The sequence below is a fragment of the Herpailurus yagouaroundi genome, unplaced genomic scaffold, assembly GCF_014898765.1.
Source record: "Herpailurus yagouaroundi ecotype Mexico unplaced genomic scaffold, PumYag 184, whole genome shotgun sequence".
Classification (NCBI taxonomy): domain Eukaryota; kingdom Metazoa; phylum Chordata; class Mammalia; order Carnivora; family Felidae; genus Herpailurus; species Herpailurus yagouaroundi.
Window position 1 is genome coordinate 40178020 of NW_024412415.1, and position 24167 is coordinate 40202186.

Genomic DNA, 24167 nt, shown 5'->3' on the forward strand with positions numbered 1-24167 from the left:
AGAGAGAGAGAGAGAGAGAGAGAGAGAGAGAGAGAGAGAGAGAGAGAATCCCAATAGGCTCCTCACTGTCAGTTCAGAGTCCGACATGGAGCTTGAATTCATGAACTGTGAGATGATGACCTGAACTGAAATCAAGAGTCAGGTATTTAACCGACTGAGCCACCCAGGAGCCCCTCAGATGCTTTTTAATGTCATGTTTAGTAAATCTCAGGGCAGCAGTGAGGAAAATACAAAGATGTTGATTTGTGTGTGTATTTATGTGAGTGTGTGTGCATATGTGATCTAAACAACAAGGAAATGTAAGAAATTTATTTGACTTGCAGCTTTCTCAAAGTTTAACATGGCAGTGGAGTTATAAGAAAATATTGATTAGTTTTCCTTTTCCAAATGTATTGTAATTTTATATCATTTATATTTTAAAGAATTAAATGAATTGATTCATAGTTTCTTAAACCAGAAATATAGGTGATAAAGGGGAGTTACTGAATCTGTTGGCCTACATTTGTAAAATCAGTCCATCTGTCATTACCTAGATATTTGAATTTTTATCAGAAAAAAAAAAAAAAACAGTATTACACCAGTATAGTTAATTGAATATTTGTTGGCATATATATGTGCCACATTTTTTTCATTTCTCAAAGTGAGAAGATTGGATGATTTTCATAAGTATTCAAAAATTATTCTGCTGTATGAAATTGAGAGTATTGTTAAAATGGATAATCATTTGTTCTCTGGTCTTTTTTTAAGAGAAGGCATCACTGAAGAAAATTTAAACCAAAGGCCGTTAATTGCAACCAGAGTTTTCTGTGAACACTGAGTTTGAAATTAAAATTATATGAACTCTATTGCTGGCTTTGCTCATCCTTATAGATAAACAACATTTCAGTAAAAGATAATGTAGTCTGAAATGTTGCTAGTTTGCAGGTCTTCTATAGGAGATGTGAAAGATTGCAAAAGATTTGGGGAACTCTAGATTTTCCATATAGGGTTAAAAAGAAAGTACTTTATCATAATGTGTGAAGCCATTAAAACTGGCTTACTTTTTATTCTTCAGTAATCCCAATACCACATGTTTTATAAAATTAAAAATAACAGGCATCATTTTGGTAGCATGAATGCTGGTTCACAGACTTTTTAATAGAAAAATGTAGAGAATGTCTGATGTTATAAAGGGAATAGAAATCTTATATAATCCTTATAGGCTGAGGACTGGTTATTTCAAATAGGGGAGAGTGCTGTTATCTAAAGATCATCTAATCAAAACTAATAAGTAAGGTCAAATGTTCAGAGCCCCATAAAAACATCACATAAAACCAATAGCAGAGACTATTGAAAGCCAGCCCATACTGTTTGAAGCAAGAATTTAGAATCCACTTGACTGTACAGAAATATTTTGTGTTCCTTGTTAATTTTGAGACAATAAATATGTAACAGAAGCCCAGAATAGGAATAGCTTTTAGAATAGGAAGAAGCTTTGAAGAGCATTTAATTATTTCCTTTCATATTATAAAGAGAAACTAAGAGTACGAGGTTAAATTACTCAGCATCAACTAAGCAGTGCCAGTAGGAGAACTAGAATATTGTTTTTAAACTATCAAATAATTGACCATGGAATTTCAAAAATTGTAATGGGAAATGATGGTTATTATTGTTGCTGTCAATTTAAAAACTTTTACATATGGTAAAATTGACTTTTTTACTTGTTCTGTGAGCTTTAACACGTGCAGATTCGTGTAGCTCTCACTACAGGTAGGGTACAGTCAGTCCTATCACCCTGGAAAACTGTTTTAAATTGCCCCTTTTTGTTCAGAACCTCTCCCTACATCCAGCTCCTAACAACTGTTAATCTGTACTAATCACTTTAGTTTTGCCTATTCTAGAATGTCATATAAATGGAGCTGTGAGGTCTTGTGTGTGGTTTCTTTCAGTTTAATATTTTTGAGATTCATCCATGTTGTGTATATGAATGCTTCATTCTTCTTTTTATTGTCACTCACTGTTAATGAACACTGAATTGTTTGCAGTTTTTAGCTATTATAAATAAAGCTGCTGTGATCATTTTGGGGGGTTTTTGAGAAAAGGGAGCAAATTTACTTGTGTGTATCATAGAAATGCTGATAGTGAACTCTTAAAATAATTCACAAAGTTAATTCACTTTTTACTTTGAAATAATTATTGGTTCACAGGAAGTTGCAAAGATAGTACAGAGAGGTTCTGTGTACCATCTACCCAGTTTCCCCTATTAGTTAGATCTTATATAACTATAGATTAATGTAAAAACTAAGAGATACATATTGGTATAAAGTTAGTATATGGTTCTTTGGCATTTTTATCAAGTGTGGATTCATGTAATCAAGACTGCAATCTCACCACAAAGATTTCCCTCCTTGAACCCCTTTATAATCTCTCACACACGCACACACCCTACTCTCTACCATCCCTCATCCCCCACCCCTGGCAACCACTAGTCCATTCTCCGTCTTTCCAATTTCATCATTTTGAGAATGTCATATAAATAGAATATAGAATGTTATATAAATAGAATCATGGGCCTTTTTTCACTGAGCATAATGATTTATCCATGTTGTAGTGTATGTCAGTAGTTCATTCATTCTGTTTTATTACTGGTATAGTATTCCATGGTATGGATGTACTATAATATGTTTAACTACTCACTTATTATAGAACATTTTAGTTTCCAGTTTGGGGCTCTTGCAGATAAAGGTAATTATTGATATGATAGGACATAAGTGGGCCATTTTATTTTTTGTTTTGTTTGTTTCCTCTGTTTTTTATTTCTTTTTTTCCTACTTTCTTGTAGGTTATTTGAATACTTTTTAGAATTCCATGTTAATTTACTGTAGTGTTTTTAGATGTATCTCTTTGTATGACTTTTTAATGGTTGCTGTAGATACTACATTGTATATTCTCTTCATTCCTCAAGGATATTTTTGCTGGTTGAAGAATTCTAGGTTGACAGTTCTTTTTCTTTCAGCATTTGAAAAATATTGTACCAGTTCCTTTTGACCTCTATGGGTTTTGATGAGAAATACACTGACATTCTAATTGTTTTTCTCCTATATAGATCAAGGTAAAGGTTTCTTTCATGATACTTTCAAGAATTTTTCCATTGTCTTTAGTTTTCATACGTTTGTCTATGCTCTCTCTTTGTGTGAATTTCTTTGGGTTTACACTGTTTGAGATTCCCAAATATGAGAACTTTTCAACCATATTGTTTTCAAATACTTTTTCAACCCTGCTCTATTTCTCTTCAACTTCCAAGACTGAAGACATGAATGTTAGAATTTTTGTTATAGTTTCATAGATACCTGAGGCTCTCTGTTCATTTGTATTCAGTATATTTCCTTTATGTTGTTCAGATTTGGTAACTTTTCTTATTTTATCTTTTAGTTCACTGATTCTTTCTTTTCCCTCTCCTCCATTCTGCTGTTGAGCCCATCCATTGGCTTTTTTATTTCAGTTGTTATAATTTCAGTTCTGAGATTTCATTCTTTGTATCTTTTATTTCTTTGCTGAAACTATTTTTTATATTTTCTATTTTCCATTTGTTTCCAGTGTGTTAATAAGTACTCATTGAAGCATTTTTATCATTACTGCTTTAAAATCCTTGTGAAATAATTCTTAAATCTGTGTCATTTTGGTATTGGCATCAGTTAATTGTCTTTTCTCATTCAAGTTGAGGTTTTCCTGAATCTTGGTATGAGAAGTGGTTTTCAGTTAAATCCGGGACATTTTGGGCATGATATCATGAGACTTTGCATTTTATTTTAATCATCTGTTTTAGCAGGCCTCTTTTGATATTGTCCTGACTGGGTGAAAGGGTGTTTTCTCATTATTGCAAAGTAAGAGTATAAGTGCAGGGTCGAATTGTTGGGTTATATGGTAAGTTGTTTGACTTTCAAAGAGGCTGCTAAACTTGCTGGCAAAATTTTACATTCCTACTAGCAATGGCGTGAGCATTTCATATGTTCTGCATTAATTCATCCTGTAGTCATTTCTGCAATGATGAAACTGTTCTGTATCTGCACTCTCCCATGCCTTAGTCACTAGCCACTTGTGGCTGTTGAGCAGGTAAAATATGGCTAGTGCATCTGAGGGACTGAATTTTTATTGCAGTTATCAAGTCAGATTTAAATGGCTGTATGTGCCTAGTGGTTACTGTATTGGATAGTGCATCACTATTAGCTCTATATCCTTACCAATATTTAGAATTGTCAGTCTTTCAAATTTTAGTTCTTCAATGAGTATTAAGTTCTTGCTGTGGTTTTAATTGTTTTATGTGCATACTGACCACTTAGTTTTTATAATGATGTTTTTAAAATAGCAGAAGTTTTTAATTTTGATAAAGTACAGTTTATCAGGCGGCTAAGGTCCATAAAATGTCTTCCTGTGTTTTCTTTTTGAAGTTTTAAGATTTTACATTTTCTCTTAGGTTTATGGTATGTTTGAGTTAGTTTTTGTACATATACAAAATATGTGAAGTAAAGACAAAATTCATTTTCATTCCATATGAATATCCAATTGTTGAACTTCCTAACAATTGAATTACCTTGGCACCTTTAGGAATTAGTTGATATATAGGTCTATTTTTGGGTTTTGTATTCTATTCCATTTTTCTATACGTTTATCCTCGGGCTATTACCAAACTGTCTTGATTGCTGTGCTTAATAATAATAATTCTATAAATCAGGGGTGCTTGTGTGGCTCAGTTGATTAAGCATCCGACTCAATTTTGGCTTAGATCATGGTCTTGAGGTTTGTGAGATTGAGCCCTGCAACCAGCTCTGTGCTAGCAGCGTGGAGCCTGCTTGGGATTCTCTCTCCCCTTCTGTCTCTGCAGAGCCTCCTCATCCTCTCTGTCTGCCCCTCCCCCTCTTGCACGTGCTTTCTTTCTCAAGTAAACTTTAAAAAAAAAGAGAAAAAATTCTAGAAAGAAATCAGGTATTTTAAGTATTCCTACTTTGTTCTTAATTTTCAAAATTATTTTGATCATCCTGTTCATTTGGATTTTCATACACATTTTATAATTAGTTTGTACATTTCTACAAAAAACCTCTGAGATTTTGATTTTAATTGAATTGAATGTATCGATGAATTTGGGAAGAATAGTCTTATTAATAATACTGAATCTTCCAATCCATAAATATGGTATATCTCTTCATTTATTTCAGTTTAATTGGTCCTGGCAGTGTTTTGTAGCTTTCATTTTACAGGTCTTGTACATATTTTGTTAGGGATAAACCCAGGTATTCCATGTTTTTGATTGCTATTATAAATGGTATTTAAATGTTTAAAACTTTCTAGTTGTTTTTTGATAGATATAAAAATATAATGAGTATATTATACACACACACCCATATACCTTGTATTCTACAGTCTTCCTAATCACTTAATAGTTTTTGTATTTGTTTTCTAGATTCCTTAGGATTTTCTGTATAATCATGTCTCTTATAAAGATATCTTAACTTCTTCCTTCCCCATCTTTATGCTTTTCATTTCTTTTTTTTGCCTCATTACACTAGCTATGAACTGCAATGTAATGTCAAACACAATGTTTATTATTTATTATTATGTCAGTATTTTACAGATGCCCTTTATCAAATTAAGGTAGTTCTAGACTATTCTGAGTTGTCTGAAGTTTTGTTATGAGTAAGTGTCGAAATTTGTTAAATATTTTTTGTGTTTATTGAAATTATCATATTGTTTTTCTCCTTTATTCTGTAAATGATTAATAACATTGAGTTTTTAAAAATGTAAAATCAACCTTGCATTCTTTCTTATGTATTGCTGAATTTGACTTGCTATTTTGTTAAAGATTTTTGCATCTATGTTTGAGAGAGATATTGATGTATACTTTTCTCATAATGACTTTTTCTGGTTTGGGAATCAATCTAATGCTTGCTGGCCATATAAAATCAGTTTGAAAATGTTCCCTCCTCTACTTTCTGGAAGAATTTATGTAGGATTGGTATTACTTCTGTCTTTATATGTTTGATGGAATTCACCAGTGAACCATTTGACAACTGGAGTTTTCTTTGTGGGAACATTTTTTTTTTTAATTTTTTTTTCAACGTTTATTTATTTTTGGGACAGAGAGAGACAGAGCATGAACGGGGGAGGGGCAGAGAGAGAGGGAGACACAGAATCGGAAACAGGCTCCAGGCTCTGAGCCATCATCCCAGAGCCTGACGCGGGGCTCGAACTCACAGACCGCGAGATCGTGACCTGGCTGAAGTCGGACGCTTAACCGACTGCGCCACCCAGGCGCCCCTGTATTTAATTTCTTGAATAGATGTAGGGCTATTTAGGTTATCTGTTACTTCCTGAGTCAGTATTGGTAATCTGTGTCTTTTAAAAATTTTGTCCATTTCATCTTAGTTGTCAAATTTATTGGCATGAGATCATTCATAATAGTCTCTTGTTTCATCAGTGTCTGTAGACTCTTAAGTAATGTTTCCCCTTTCATTCCTGATATTGATGATTTCTGTATTTGCTCACTCAGTGTAGCTAGAGCTCTGTCAGTTTCGTTGATTCCCCCCCCCCCCCCACCGACAGAACCTGTTTTTGTTTTCATTCATTTTTCTCTGTTTTCAGTTTTCTATGTTATTGATTTCTGTTCTCTGTTAGTGTCTGCTTATTTTGGTTTAATTTGTTCCATTTTTTTGTAGCTTTTTATGGTGGAAACTTAGGTCATTGGCTTTAGGCCTCCCCTCCCCACCCCCAAATACAAGCATAGAAAACTACAGATTTCCTCAAAGCACCTTTTTATCTGCATCTCAGAATTTTGATAGGTTGGGTTTTCATGTTCATTCATCTCAAGATATTTTCTGATTTCCTTTGTGATTTCTTCTTTGGTCCTTGAGTTATTTTTGAAGTAGGTTGTTTAATTTGTAAATGCTTGAAAATTTTCCAGATATCTTACTGTTACTGATTTCTAATTTAGTTCCACTGTGATAAGGGAATGGGCTGTGTATAGTTTTGATTCTTTTATTTATGTATTTATTTAAAAAATTTTTTTTAACATTTATTCATTTTTGAGAGACAGAGTGTGAGTGGGAGAGGAGCAGAGAGAGAGGGAAACACAGAATCTGAAGCAGGCTCCAAGCTCTCTGAACTGTTAGCTAGGAGCCCGATGCAGGGCTCAAACTCATTGACTGCAAGATCATGACCTGAGCTGAAGTCGGACACTCAACTAACTGAGCCACCCAGATGCCCCTAGTTTTGATTCTTTTAATTGTTAAGACTTATTCTTGGCTCAGTAGGTGGTCTGTCTTCCTAAATGTTTCATAGGCAGTATGAAAACGTATATTTTGCTCTTGTAGGTTGGAGTGTTCTGTAAATATCAATTCAATTGAGAGTACTGTTCACATCTTCTTTATCATTGCTGAACTTCAACTGTACCTATTCTTCCAGTTACTGAGAGAAATGTTGATGTCTCCTACTGTATTTGTATACTTTTTTCTCTGCTTAGTTCTGTCAGTTTTTGCTTCATGATTTTGTAGTTCTGATAGCCTATACATATATATTTAGAATTATTCTATCTTCTAACTAAAAAAAAAAATGTCTATTTTGTGTGTGTGTGTGTGTGTGTGTGTGTGAGAGAGAGAGAGAGAGAGAGAGAGAGAGAGAGGAGAGAAAGAGCACACAAGCGAACAAGGGAGGGGCAGAGAGGGAGAGAGAATCCCAGGCAGGCTCTGTGCTGCCAGCTAGGCTCGATCCCACAAATGGTGAGATCATGACCTGAGCCCAAATCAAGAGCTGGATGCTCAATCCATTGAGCCACCCAGGCACCACTCCCCCTCCCACCTTTTCTTTTTGAATTTTTTCTGTAAGTTTATTTGTTTTTGAGACAGAGATGCTAGTGGGGGGTGGGCAGAGAGTGAGAAGGAGTGAGAGGCACAGAATGAGCTGTCAGCATAGAGCCTGATGTGGGGCTTGAACTCATGAGCTGTGAGATCATGACTGAGCTGAAGTCAGACACAACCAACCTCATGAGCCACCCAGGCGTCCCTCTTTTTTAATTTTGAGGGAGGAGGGGCAGAGAGAGAGAGAGAGAGAGAGAGAGAGAGAGAGAGACAAAGAGAATCTTAATCCACTCAGCACAGAGCCTAACACAGTGTTCCACACCTGGCTCCACCTCGCAACCCTGGGATCATGACCTGAGCTGAAATCAAGAGCCAGACGCTTAACCAACTGAGCCACCCAGGCGCCCCCGTAGAATTATTTTATCTTCTAAATGAAGTTTACCCTTGATTATTGTGAAATGTTCCTCATTATCTTTGATAATATTCTTTGTTTTGGCTTTTGTATTGTCTGATATAAATATGGCTATTCCAGCTTTCTTAAGATTTTGGTTTACATGGTATATCTTCTTCCATGCTTTTAATCTATTTCCTTATTTTAGTGTGGGATTCTGATAGCATATCAATATATGCAATATATATTGGTCTTGCTTTTTTATCTGGTTTTTAATTGGAATATATAGAGAATTAACATGTAACATATTTATTAATGTGGTTGGATTTATTTATTTATTTTTTTCAACGTTTTTATTTATTTCTGGGACAGAGAGAGACAGAGCATGAACGGGGGAGGGGCAGAGAGAGAGGGAGACACAGAATCGGAAACAGGCTCCAGGCTCCGAGCCATCAGCCCAGAGCCTGACGCGGGGCTCGAACTCACGGAGCGCGAGATCGTGACCTGGCTGAAGTCGGACGCTTAACCGACTGCGCCACCCAGGCGCCCCTAATGTGGTTGGATTTAAATCTATCATCTTGGGGCGCCTGGGTGGCGCAGTCGGTTAAGCGTCCGACTTCAGCCAGGTCACGATCTCGCGCTCCGTGAGTTCGAGCCCCGCGTCAGGCTCTGGGCTGATGGCTCGGAGCCTGGAGCCTGTTTCCGATTCTGTGTCTCCCTCTCTCTCTGCCCCTCCCCCGTTCATGCTCTGTCTCTCTCTGTCCCAAAAATAATAAACGTTAAAAAAAAAAAAATTAAATCTATCATCTTGCTGTTTGTTTTCTATTAACCCTTCCTTTAAATTAATTATACTTTTCCATTTAATCTTCCCCGTTGGCTTATTCCCCTACTGGCTTATTGTTTGTTCTACCTTTTTATTATTTTTTTTTAGTTGTACTCTAGGATTTATATGATGCCTCTTTAGGTTACTACACTCTGTTATCAATTATATCACTTCTCATATAATGTAAGACCTTTTTTCATTGCCTTGTGGTCATTTTTTCTTTCTGACCTTCACTTAAAAAAATTTTTTTTTTAAAGTAACTTCTCTACCCAATGAGGGGCTCAAACTCAATGACCCCCAAGATCAAAAGTCATATGCTCTACCAGCTGAGCCAGCCAGGCACCCCAATGTGTCTTGAAGTTCACTAATCTTTTTTTCAGCAATGCATATACTATTGCTTGTCTTATTCAGTGAAATTTTCATTTTGGGTATTTATCTCTTCACCATGTTCCTGTTTTCATTCTTGAATATGAAGCAGACTTGTAATAGTCCTTTCAATGCCTTTGCTCCATTAATTACATCATGCTTGTTATTTCTAGGTCTTTCTCTGTTGACTGATATTTTTCTGGTTTATGTGTCACATTTTCCAGCTTCTTGGGCCAGTAGTTTTTATTTTAGTTTATTTTAGTTAGTTTAGTTTAGTTTTAAGTAGGCTTCACGACCAGCACAGAGCCCAGTGCAGGGCTTGAACTCACGACTCTGAAATCAAGATCTGAACTGAGATCAAGAGTTGGACGCTTGACCTACTGAGCCACCCGGGTGTCCCCTTTGTCCACTAATTTTTAATTGAATGACAGATATTTGCAAATTTTACATGTTGTGTTCATGATTTTGTGGCATTCATTTAAAGAGTATTGGACTCTTTCCTGACAGGCATTATAAATCACATATTAGTTTGATTGTTTTCTAGGCTTTCAAGCTTCTTTCAGGTGGGATTATAGGAGCTTTTATTCTAGAGCTACTGTCCCCCTCCATCTGTGGTGCGGCCTTTCTGGGGTCACAGCTGCCTTGTATATTCAATGAGGGAACTTGTTGAAATCTTGACCCTCTTTCAGCTCTGAGAAGGCTTTGTCTTACTACTCCCTGGTAACTTTCTTTCCTTAGAAATTCTTGTTGGCTGGTCTAAAGAAATTTTACCCTTCTCATCCACAGGTTTTTATTTAGCTAAATACTCTAGGGAACTCTCATTTAAATTACTGGAACTCTTTCTTCTCTGGAACTCTGCCCCATAAATTCTAGCCCCCTTGGCCTCCTTGTGCTTTTTTCTCTATCTCAAGTCACTAAGATTGCCAGGTTCTGTCTGGGTTCCTCCTCCCTGCTGCTCAGGAGTGGTAAATTGCTTCTTGGCTGAGAGCCTTGGGTGATGGTAGGGCTTGCCTTGTTTGCTTCTCTTTTTTCAAGGATAACAGTCCTGCACTGCCTGTATCTGAAAATAGTCCTTTCCTATATTTTACCGTGTTCTAGTTGATTGCATTGGGGGATTATTCTAGACTGCTTAATCCCTCATGGTCAGAAATGGAAGTTGAACCATTCTAAAATAAATTTTAATACTTAACACCTTTAAAAACTTCTGAAGTTCTCAAGCAATTATTTTTTTTTACCCAGTGTTTAACCATTGATTTCACTTTTCCTCAGTATTGTTATTAATGATCTTGTATCAACTGTAGGAATGTTTATTTATTTTACAATTCAGAGTCCGTTACAAATTTTAAATCAGAATCTGACCCAAGGAAATGATTTATCATACCTCATAAATTGCACAAATTAGGAAAATGAATTTTTGATTATGTAAAAATTCTCTCAATATTATGGGATGGTCTTTTTGTTTTTTATTTTTCTTCATTTTATTTTTTTTACTAAAAAAATTTGTTTAATGTTTATTTATTTTTGAGATAGAGAGAGCAAGCACAAGCGGGGGAGGGGCAGAGAGAGAGGGAGACACAGAATCTGAAGCAGGCTCCAGGCCCTGAGCTGTCAGCACAGAGCCTGATGCTGGGCTTGAGCTCATGAACCCTGAGATCATGACCTGAGCCGAAGTCGTATGCTTAACTGACTAAGCCACCCAGGCACCCTTGGGATGGTCATTTTAAATATAAAATTATTATTTAACACTTAAGTAGAAACATGAAAGACTAATGGACTGATGAATAAATCAGTTGATGTAATGTTTTAAAATATAAATTCTATCATTGTAGAGTATAAACATGTTTGGTATACTTTAGTCAGGAACTGTCGAACATTTATCTGTAAAGAGCCAAATAGTGTATATTTTAGACTTTGTGGGCCACATGGTCCCTGTCACAACAACTCAACTCTGCCTTTGTAGTATAAAAGCAGCTATAAACAGTATATTAAAAATGAGCTGGCTGTGTTCTGATAAAACTTTATTTCTAGGCAACAAAATTTGAATTTCATATAATTTTTACATCTCAAATTTTATCTTTTGACCTTTTTCCCCAACTGCTTAAAAATGTAAAAGCTATTCTTACCTTGTGGGCCTTACATAAGCAAATGGCTGGCTGGTCGCATTTGGCCCAAGGGTCATGGTTTGACAGTCCCTGCTCTAAATGATTAAAAAGCTCCCAAGTAAGTTGTAGGATTCTTAGCAGACTGTAATGTTTTAATTCCAAGTGACATTTTTATTTGAACTGTTGTCTACTATTAAATAGCAAAGTAAACAAGATCACACAATACTGAGCCGATGGTGCTTTGACAGATTTTTGGTGTCACAGGTTATATCAGAGGTTCCTTGGGCATTTTGCATAGTTAGAAAACTAAGTTAAGAATTTAAAATAAACATTATTTTATTGTTGTCATTATATAAGAATTAATAAATAGGTTTAAAATCAGCACAATTTTCACATTTTTAAGGAAGTATACCTGACGTGTGCAATAGGTGAATCTATATGTTAGTTTCAGGTATACAACGTAATGATTCTATATTTGTATATATGGCACAAGGCCCACAATAAGTCTAGTTAACATCCATCACCATATATAGTTGCAGAATTTTTTTTCTTGTGTTGGGAACTTTTAAGATTTACTGTTAGCAACTTTCAGATATGCAATACAGTATTATTAACTATGATCACCATGCTGTACATTACATTCCTATTATTTATTTATTTTATAACTGGAAGTTTGTACTTTCTGATCATGTTCTTTGAAGGGTGTAGTAATCAAGAGATTTTTCTCACAAATTCTTAATTGTTTGGATAAATTAGAAACTTTTTTCCATGAACATTATAAGCTCATTTCTGTCTTTTGACATGTATATCCTCTGTCTAGAACATTCTAAGTCATTCCATGTTTGGCTCATTTCTTTCAGTTGTAACTTGAACATCATCTACTGAGAAGCCTTCCTTGATGCACTATCTAAAAGTATCTACACCTTCCTAATCTCTCTCTAATACCCAGTTTTATTTTCCTCAGAGCATTTACACCATCTGAAATTAGTTTATTTATTTATTTGTCTCTTTCTGTATTACAATGTAAAATCTGTGAAAGGAGATCTTGCCTCTATTATTACCTCTATCTCTAGAACATTGCATTTCATTATGTGGTTGGAAAGATGAATAAATGGAAATATCTCTAATGCATGATTTGTAGAAATATTCGATATGCTAACATGTATTGTGAATTGCTAAAAACGAATATAATGATAACTTTACCCCAGTTTATTTCACTACAGAACTACTTCCTCTTTAAGCATATAGCTGTATTAGCCTTTCACTGAAAACATTTTGGAAATGTAATAGGGTTTATTGATACATTTAACTTTTTCTTTTTAATTTGTAATAATTTGAAATTACACACCAGTTGTAAGAATAATTTTTCCTGAATCATTTGAGAGTAAGATAAAATTATCACAATCAAGAACTCAATATTGATAGGTTAGTAACATTGAATCCACAACCCCATTCAAGTCATGCGGGTTGTTCTGGAATTCAGTGGTGAAAATCCCTAACATTTGCATTTGTATTCTTTTTAATTCCTTGGTTCATCTTTAAATTCACATGTGTAGAGGAGTCGCCATAGAGCCTAGTGGAAAGTGGTATTTGAGGTGATCTTTCTAGTCAGATTTGGAGTTTGAGTCCTATTAGACACATTCGGATTTTTGTTGGAATCTTAGAAGGGTCCTTCCTGTCTTAGAAGTAACGACTGTAAGGCCTAAGGGATTTATTCTAGGATGGAGGACAAAGTTGAAGCATACCTTCCCTAACAGTGTAAAACCAACCATCCACAAGTTCAAGATGATCAGCCAGTGTTTAACTTCGTATTAGAAGAAAAATCAATGCACTTCAAAGGAAGATAACAAAGTACAGAGTTTCTATATCATATCATCCATATTGTCCAGTATACAATCAAAAATTATTAATCATGTGAAGAACTAGGAAAATATTATCCATAGTTTAAAAAAAAAAGGAGTCAATCCAGATGTTAGTTAAGTGACAATACCTTTAAATGAGCTATTATAAATATGGTCAAGAACTTAAAGGAAAAGGAGGACATAATGAAGGAAAATACAGACTTTCTCTGCAGATAGAGGTAGAAACTATTTTTTTTAAAATAAAAAGGGAATTATAGAACTGGAAATACAATACCTGAAATTAAAAATTCACTCGATAGGGGCGCCTGGGTGGCGCAGTCGGTTAAGCGTCCGACTTCAGCCAGGTCACGATCTCGCGGTCCGTGAGTTCGAGCCCTGCATCGGGCTCTGGGCTGATGGCTCAGAGCCTGGAGCCTGTTTCCGATTCTGTGTCTCCCTCTCTCTCTGCCCCTCCCCCATTCATGCTCTGTCTCTCTCTGTCCCAAAAATAAATAAACGTTGAAAAAAAAAATTAAAAAAAAAATTCACTCGATAGATTTAATGGCAGATAAGAGATGACAGAAGAAAGGGCCTTGATAGATCAGTAGAAATTATCCTATTTGAAGAACAAAGAGGAAAAAAGATTAAAATAAAACAAACAAAAAAAAACCCAACCAAACAGAACCTTGGTGACCAGTGGGATTATAAGCAGTCAACCTTATGTATATTGAAAACCAACATGGAAAAGAGAGAAGATGGAACAGAAATTTTAAAAAATAAATAGACTGAAAATTTCTCAAATTTAACAGAACACTAATTTGCAGAGCCAAGAAGTTCAGTAAACGTTCCCCACACCCAAAGTAAATGAAAACTAAATCTAGACACATAATATGGTTACACTCCTGAAAACCAAAGATAAAGAGAAAATCTTGAAAACAAAAGAAACAATAATATTAATGACTGCTGACTTATCAGAATAATGGAAGTCAAAAAACTATGGAATGATATCTTGAAAGAGCTGTAAGCAAGAAAGAAAACCTTTCAACGCAGAATGCTATACTTAACATAAATGTTATTCAAAAATGAAGGTGATTCAAAAAAATTGGATGATTCATTGTCAGCAGACTTGCTGTGTAAGAAATAATTAAAGAAGTTTTTAAGCTGAAGTGCAGTGATATCAAATGGAAAGTCTGTTCTACAGGAGAACTGAAGACCACAAAGAATGATAAATATGAAAATGTATCTTATTTTTTCTTCCATTACTGTTTTTAAAAGAAAGCTGACTTCTTTTTTTTTTAACTGACTTCTTAAAAGTTAAAACCATTTTATTATGGGTTTATAATATAAGTAGAATAATATGATAACCATTAACAAAAAGGGTTTGTAGTAAATGGAATTATACTACTACAAGTTTCTTATGCTTTGCATGATATTCAGTATTAGCTTTAAACTGTGGAAATTTGAGGGTGCATATTATAATTCTTAGTGTCACCCTCCCCCAGTACAAAGAATTATAGAGCAATTAAAGTAAAACATTACAAATATTTGATTAACTGAAATTGAGGCAGGAAAAGGTAGGACAGGAACAAAACAAAAAGCAGAGAAGAATAGAAATAGAAATTGGTAGCTTTGAACTCAGTCATTTCAATAATCACATTACATGTTGATAAACTAAACTCTCCAATTAGGAGTCAGAGATTTTCAGACTGGATAAAAATATAAGACCCAACTGTATCCTGTCTACAGATTGCACATATAAACTGTTAAGATTTGGTTAAACACTGTTTATGTCTCTTTGTCTCTTACATTGTTGGATAAGTGTTAATGGCTATATTATGATAGAATACCTACAAGTCCAAGAAGAAATTATTCAGAAAAAATAACTAAGGGGGCCAAGAGGACAAGAATGCAGATGGATTATAGAAGGATAGTAGAACACTGCTTTAGGAGAGAGTGAGGAAATTTAGGTGTTCATTTCAGTTTTGCCACTGGCCAAACACCTACCCTTGGAAAATCACTTTTCTATTACGATGTACTTTTCTAGGTTACCAGTATTTGTATACCCATGTGTTCAATTTTTTCCCATCTTCAGATTTCACAGTTAAAATTGGCATAAATTGCATTTTTCTTCTCAAAAGACTCATTTAATAATGGAAAGAAGATGGAGTAATTTTGCCACTGTGTGTGTTATCCTGGGCATCATTATTTCATCTGCATATTGGTTACATATATACGTACACATATATATATTCTTGGTAATATTTCTCCTACACACTGCTTAATGTTATTTTGTACCACATGAAGAGGAGATATAAGCACTGTGAGAACATTGGGTAGTCCTTTGATCATGGATAATCCAACTGTGTTGGAGTTTGATATTGTTTGATATGGTGCACAAATGAAAACTCCTGTTTCAAAATACCTTTCTGTTCTAAGCATTTATTGAAAGGTTCAATTCTGTATTATGTAATCACAATCAGGAATCATTTAAAAGTAATTACATTTACCTTTCTCTTTCTACTTAACTCTTAGAGTTATTTTCCTTATATTTGGTGTTATATAGAAAACAAATTAGAGGTTGTGCCAGTTTGAAAACACATATAATTGGTGCTCCAGAGTCAGAAATAGATAGGAATTTATTCATTTAATTTTAGATGATTTCCTGTATGCCAAATTATAAATATATTTCATACTTGAGCCTAAAGTAAACTGCAAAGTAGCTAGAAACATTTTTGCATTTGGAGATACTTACTTTCATATTTTACAAAGGCTGTATCAGAATTAGACATTGATACTTTTAGAATTGGGTTCTTATAAAGATGAAGTTGGGTTTAATATTTCTCATTCAATTAATGCTCTTACATTTGGCTCTTACATAGCTCAAAACAGGTGTTCAAAGACCATCACATGAAATCCTAGAAAGTTTCAAGTACATCGGTGCTAGTTTGAGTCTTATAAATTACTTGGGTCTTAGGTATGACATAGATTGTTATTGAGGGTATAGGATTCTGTCCATGCCTCCACCTAAGTAAGGAAGTTACTTCTTAAATGAATAAGACTAATTATAACCGTTGACTGAGGGTGAAATTAAGAATATCTTAAAGGAAAGAAAAATGTCTAGTATATTTAAAACTAGTTTATTCTCCAATTTAGCTTTACTTTATTTTTCTCTCTTGCAGTAAACATTGCTGTCTTCTGAAAATAAGTTAAGGAATGAGAGGCAAGGAAGAAAGTACATTCATCCTGGAAGGACCCAAAGCACTTTGAAACTGTAAACGAATGTAATGATAGCTGCTAAAACCACCTTTGTCACCATAATGGATGAAGAACTGCAAATTTAAACGGTAACCAGAATTTTCATATAGTGTTACACTTCCACCAAGAACTTTTATAGAACTTGAAAGGATTTCTTTTTAAATTTAAATATTTACCTTACAAATACCAAAGTATAGATAAAGCTGATAATTTTATGACTTATTTAGCATAGTCAGGTCTTTGTTTTGGCCCTTAATGTTTGGCCTTGATATTGCTCAAAAGAATTGTTTTTTTCCCCCGGGTTATGAACTTCTTAACTTAGAAACAAATAAGCTTATTTGAGTAGAAATATAGCATAGTACTAGTATATTTATAGGTCCATTCTTGACCAAATACTTTTCCTTTCACAGAAACAGCTCAGGCAACATTAAGTGGTAGCATGCTATCACATATGCAGAGGTTTTTTAGTCTTATTTTCTGAACTTTTATTTCATGTTATTTTTAGTTTCCTTACTTGGTGTCTGATCTCTTGATCTTTTTGCCTTCATATCTGACATCTTCTTTTTATTTAATCATTTTTCTCTCCTTTGCCCATCCTTCTCAGGAATTTAGAGTTGTAAAAACAAACAAACAAAAAAAGAAACAAGAATTCAGAGTAGAAAAGAAGGAAAAAAACTGGAAAAAATTATAAATTTATTTCTTCTTGTGAAATTACAAGGACTATTACATTTTAAGTAGAGTGGAAAGCAACTGTAGAAAGACTTAAGATTCCTTGTCAGTCTTCTTAAATCTCCTTGATCTTCAGCCATAATTGTTTCAGTGCGTTTTGTAAGATTCAAATGTTTGCTAATTTTTAAAAAGCATCCTAGTGAACATTTAGAACTGTAATTCATTGGAAATGTACTACTTTGATTTTGATGGATAATCATTTGTTTATTTGAGTCACTATATCTTGGTAGTGAATGGGTACAATTGACTAAAACTAAGTCCCTCTGGTAAAGTGCAGATGTGAAAAATCAATCAAATACAGTATCAATTGCTAGTCCTAATAATTCTAAGGAATACAAGGCCTGTTTCAAGAGAACTATTCAAACTGAGAAATGTAACCCAGGATAAATATATTCTTTCAACCATATACTAACATTTATAAAGTGTTATTTTTGGTCAGACATTACTCCAAGAAAGAAGGTTATTCCTCATGTTTTCTTTGTTTATAATTCTGCTTTACTTCTAAGCTACAACATAACCGGGTGTTATTTTTATTTCTTTTAACAATTTTATTATGAAAATTTCCAAGAATTAAGAAAAATTTGGAAGAATTTAACAAGAACGATGTTCTCATTATTCTTTCCTATGCTAACATTAACCTTGATTTTAAAAAATGCCTGAACATCGATTTTTTAAAAAACTTTTCCAATTGCTGGTTTAAACCTCTAGTTAGAACTTTTCTGTGTTCTTGCCACAACCACCCACGTAGCAGCATTTAGCCCTTTCTAAATGTCCAGTAAATTCTTTATATTTCTCAACCATTAAAAAATAAAGTTGAAGAAAGCAACTTTTGAAACACAGCAGAAATTAAAGTACTGAGTGTTAACTTATGCAGGGAAGATAATACATAGAAAGTCATCAAATTTCTGTCATCACAAGTTTTCTTTCCCCATTTAATTATGTCTGATTCTATAATCTTATATAGCCAACAGTTTTATTAATGAGATTAATACATTAAACATTAAAAAAACCCAATATTGTCAAAATTTTTACTGGTACCTTTACCACTCCTTATCAAATTCTTAATTCCATTAAATCCTTCTTTCAGTATTTTTGGTAACCAGTAATGGGATCATTGAAATCTATAGATACTAGGTATTTCCAATCATTAATTTCTACTTTTTTCACTACAATTTTTTCCTTTTTTTTTGGCGGTGGTGGTGGGTTATAATGTCATCAAGAAGCAAACTGGAATACAACTTGACCTCACTACAAAATAAAAGAACTGCACTGATTCTCCCAAATAGCCCAGTTCAGAAGCCATGTAACTCACATCCATGAAGTATATAGAATTTAAAAAGATCAGCTGTATTTACATATTTAATTTTGCTGGCCGCACTCAAGCTGAGTGCCTCCAAAATCCCAAATCTATGGCATTTGAATAGGGAATGGAATTCGATTTCTAATTGTGTGAATAACTGGATTTCTAATTGTACAAATTTGAAATCCAGATTTCTAATGGTGCAAACTATCATGGCCACGTTGAAGAGGCTAAAATTTAAAAGACATTCCAGCTAGGTTAAAAGTAGAATCAAACACCCAGTTTTATCTAAATTCATTTTATGAGCTTAAAATTATGGTTCTTAGGGTAGGGGATATGTTCTTGCAGATAGCAAGACTACTCTAAACAATATATCCATCTAGAATCTTAAATTTATAAAGCTTGGTAGACCTTTAGAACATCCTCTACAGCACCTTTGTTTGCAAAACTGTCCTTATGGAGGGAGGCCTGTGTACAATTTCCCCAGACAAAAAGGAATTAAAAATAACAGTGGGGCACCTGGGAGGCTCAGTTGGTTGAGCATCTGACTCTTTTTTTGTTTTTTAAATTTTTTTTTAATGTTTATTTATTATTGAGAGACAGAGAGAGACAGAGCATGAGCATGGGAGGGGCAGAGAGAGGAGGAGACACAGAATCTGAAGGAGGCTCCAGGCTCTGAGCTGTCAGCACAGAGCCTGACACGGGGCTCGAACTCACAAACCCAGCGAGATCATGACCTGAGCCGAAGTCAGATGTTTAACCGACTGAGCCACCCAGGCGCCCCGAGCATCTGACTCTTGATTTCAGCTCAGGTCATGATCTCGTGGTTTTTGAGATCCAGCCCCATGTCAGACTCTGCGCTGACAGCACGGAGCCTGCTTAGGATTCTCTCTACCCCTCTCTCTGCTTCTTCCCTACTCGTGTGTGTGCATGCACTCTCTCTGTCTCTCTGTCTCTCTCAAAATAAATAATAAAATAAAACAAAAAAATAACAGTAATTAATGTGTATTGAGTGATCATCATATGCCAAACATTGGGATTAGTGATTAATATGCATTATCAAGTTTCACAACTGTATTTGATGTGGGTCTTATTATTAGATAGCTCCATTTTACATATGAGGAAACACGTTCTCGGAGAAGTTAAGTAAATTGCCCCACATCAAGTTTACTAGTTAGAGGTAGAGCCAGTTCTGTCTGACTTCACAGCTGGAGCTCTTCATCAGAGATGTGCTTTGGTTTACAAATGTTCACTACCACGTGTTGCGGTTGCTTCTTTGTGCAGCGGTAGATAACAAGTTCTTATTAGCAGCATCCTCATCTCAGCTCCCTTGAGGCACATATGATGTTTCTTTTGCAGCACCAATTTTATTTTGTCAGGAATTTATCATTATTTTGATTATATTTTAAAAGTGTTAGGTATTATGTAATAAAAACGATAATCCATCCCTAAATGAAGGCTAAGTTACTTCAAGATGATCTCAGTAGACCCACATTTTATTTGAGATCGAGACTTAGAGGACAGAGAAAGATAGTAGATATGAGTGGGGGAAAATGCAAAACTGACCTCCCTGGTCAGCTGTTCTCCCTTGAAGTCTTCTTTGCCTTTTTCTTTTCTCTTTATCACCAGAAGTTCTTCATTGGTTTTCAGTCTCAGAAACTGATACTATCACTAAAGACTGACTAAATAAATAAATAAATAAATAAATAAATAAATAAATACTAAAATAGTAATGAATCCAGAGACCAATTTATCTTAATGGCATAAATTTTCTGTTAAATTTGTATATAGTCCCTTCATATAGATTCTTATTCTAAATGTAGATTCTTATTCTAAGTGTAGAAAACTAAGTATGGTAACCTATGATCAGGGTTTAAGACGATTAAGCCTATCACCAAGACTCAGCATATTAAATATAACCAGTTTTCCCCAAATGAATGTATAGGTTTAACTCAGTTCCTCAAATCCCAGCAAGATTTTTCATGTATGGTTTGCCATTTTCTACCAAGTTCTTTCTCTCCTCCCCATTATCACTGTCCCTCTGTCCCCCTCCACCATAAGAATTATAGCCAGTCCCCATTTGAGGATGGGTTGAGTGAATGTTTCAGCAATTGCATGATACGCAAACATATATAATCAAATGTTTTACTCATTTATAGCCATTTTTCAGTCCAAGGTTTAGTGAATCTTAATTTTCTGAGATTTTGCTTAAGAAGAGTGTTTCACCTCCCTGGAAAAGGAAGCTGTGTGTTAGGAGGAAAAACAAAAATAAAACAAAAGTTGTTACATTCTGGCTTTCTAAACTGAGGCTGTAAAATTCAAAATGATCCTGTGGAGTGAGAGATCTTCTGGGTTACACCCCTACCTTCTTGTGGGACTATCAACATACCTGAATAATGGAGTAAACTTCATGCCATTTTGTATTACTGATTCATTCATTCATCACACATTTACTTCATGCCATTTCATATTACTAGCTCATTCATTAATCAGATATTTACTTGGGAAAAATAATATTTGCAATAGGTAAAAATTTTTAAAACTATTTTGTGCTAACATAGTATCAAGTGGTTTGTATATATAGCCTCTCTTGGCTGTAAGCATGTCACCGTGGAAGATACAAGGGATACATAAAGAAGGGTATATAGTATAAGTCCTGTCCTCAGAGGCTCACTATCTAGCAGGCAGGCAAACATATAAAGAGGTGTAGCAGTGTATTAAGTGGTTAATGGAAATATGACCGAGAATTGTGACAGTGCTTTTCCTACCTGGGAAGAGTGAGGGAAGGTTTCCCAAAGCACAGAAGTATCTTTTGTAATTGTTACTGGATAAATAGGACTTTACTGCCAGGGAACAAGCTAGAGAAAAAGAATTATAGGCAAAGGGAATAACATGTGCCAAGATATACTTACCTTTTCTAGGGGGGGAAAGTCACAGACTTTTAAAGTTGAAGAGGTTATCTGAGATATTTTATTTCAGTGTCCTTGCTTAACATAAAAGGAAATGGAAGCCCTTGGAAACAAATGTACTTGCCCCAAAATTACTCAGAAATTACAGTATCACTTCAAGTATTCTCTCAAACTATATACTAAAATATATAAAATGTTATTTTGGTCAGATGTTACTCCAAGAAAGAAGGTTCTTCCTCATGTTTTCTTTGTTTATAATTCTGCTTTACTTCCAAGCTACAACATAACCAGGTGTTATTTCTTTTAACAATTTTTTTATTATGAAAATTTCCAAGAATTAAGAAAAATTTAGAATCATCTAACAAGCACCTGTTCTCTCACTGCCAAGAATTAAATGAATGCTAACATTCTGTCATTCTTGCTAAAGAAATAAAACAATTTAGGAACACTTGAGACCCTCTTTATATCACTCTCCAATCTCATTCCTATCCTCCTTCTTCCAGAGAAAATGTTCGACGAGGTTCGTGAAATATACTCTTATGTGTGTATTCACAAACAATATGCAGTGTAAATGATGACATTTTGCATTTGCACTTTTGCATCTTTCATTGATACAGTTTTGCATCTTTCATTGATGTGTGATGTTTATTGTATTTTTTCACATAAGTTCAAATTAAAATAGAACACAGTGGAGTAGATAGTATACTCTAGGCAGTTGTGGAGATTTGTGGTTGTGGCTTTGTTCTCTTCTTGCTACCCAAAGTGCTGCTGTCATCTTAGTAAATCTGCATTATGTTTTGGAAGAATGTATCGCTTCTCGGCCTTTTGGCTAAGATCAAGTGTGGAAGAATGTAATTCCATCATTATGTAGCTTTTCATATATACATACATATATATATATATATATATATATATATATGTACACATATATATATGAAAAGCTACATAATGATGTATATATACATAAATATATGCATGTGTGTGTATATATGTGTGTGTGTGTATACACACACACACCCATACATATTTTTAAAAATACAAATTTTTTAAAATTTTATTTTATTTTTTTCTGAGAGAGAGTGCACACGCACATGAGTGAGGGGACACAGAGAGAGAGAGAGAGAGAGAGAGAGAGAGAGAGAGAGAGATCGAGAATCCCAAGCAGGCTCCACACTGTCAGTGCAGAGTCTGATGTGGGACTCAAACCCATGAACTGCAAGATCATGACCTGAGCCAAAGTCGGATGCTTAACCAACTGACCACCCAGGTGCCCCTTAAGATTTTATTTTTAAGTAATGCCTAACCCAATGTGGGGCTTGAACCTACAACCCCGAGATCAAGAGTCGCATGCTCTACCGACGGAACCAGCCAGGTGCACCTTTTCAAATATATCTTTAAAGATGTGTTGGGAAAACAGTTATTCTTGTGGACTTACATCTTCTGTAACATAAGATTTTTACAATTTTTTACTACTGAAATTAGAAATATTCTCCAGTATAGTCAAATGAGCAAGAAATGACTGTATCATGTGGTAGCAATTCTTCCTCTAGACATGTATTATTGGCAAGAAGATAATGATGCTATGTAGTAAGCCAGTGGTGCTGTGTGGGAAGAGGTGGCCTCTGAAAACACTGTGACAAGACGACCCAGGAAGAGGATGTTTATCTGAACTTTGAGAAGAGTTTAGAAGTCCTTTCACCAAAGGCCAGGCCGTGGGCATGGAATGATGGAGGGGGAGAGAGGAATCTGCAGGAATTGTGAAGATTACTGTAGGTGTTGAGAACATATTTTTGTCCTTGGATTCATTGTGCCAGCTGTAATTAGCAGTAAATATTTTAAGTTAATGACACTCAGCTGGAACACCATGAAACATAGGAGGCAATTGAAGAGCATAATAGACGCAGAGGACCCCCATGTTTCTGTTACTAGAAGGAAAAGTCACCTACCATGCAGTGAAAAACTGGAAATCTGTAAGAATGCTTCTAACAGACAAGCTAGTTATTTTCAATCCTTCTGATAACTTTAATTCTGAAGTAGTTGTCCCCATGTAGTAGCAACTGAATAATGGAGGAGAGAAAATGGTATTATCATTCTGGCTTATATATTTTAAAGATTAACCGTTTTGGCGCACAGTCACAGGAAAGCTTATCTAAAATTGCCAAATTGTAAAAATGGAAGGAAACTATTAATCCCTAAGAAATCATTCTTCTTGGAATCAGGCCCAGCTTTTGTGTCCTTCTGGTGGTTTGGCGTATAGAAAGGGAGGAAAACATAGAACATTCTGGTACTGTAGCATCTGATGGTATATAATGGGCCATTGTATAACTGGCAGGTAAGTTTCATATGAGGAAAATTTAAAAGGAAACAAGACACAGATGCTTTGCTTAGATGCAAAATGGGAGAAATACAGTCACTATCTTCATTTCCAGATAGATTTCTTAAATAGCATTTCTTTTCTACCCACTGCCCATCCATCAAGAATGGAAAATCGCTAGGACTCTTGGACTCTTATGTACACCATCCCCAAATCATCAGGCATGTGTCCGAGGTTAAAACAAACAAAAACAAAAAACGGAAAATGGAATTGTTGGCAATGATGTGAGGACATTGGAACCTTCATACATT

The 24167-nt window shown here is 34.9% G+C and overlaps 1 protein-coding gene and 1 pseudogene across 4 annotated transcripts in view; both read left to right on the forward strand.

Moving 5' to 3' along the window:
* The window catches only part of PEAK1 (pseudopodium enriched atypical kinase 1), a 313736-nt gene that overhangs the window by 138372 nt on the left and 151197 nt on the right, over nucleotides 1-24167 (forward strand). For all 4 annotated transcript variants that reach the window (XM_040493341.1, XM_040493338.1, XM_040493340.1 and 1 more), the window contains one exon: nucleotides 16529-16693. The gene's annotated coding sequence lies outside the window, so the exon portion shown is untranslated. The remainder of the gene's footprint in view (nucleotides 1-16528; nucleotides 16694-24167) is intronic.
* LOC121042155 (uncharacterized) lies at nucleotides 22352-22486 on the forward strand (annotated as a pseudogene).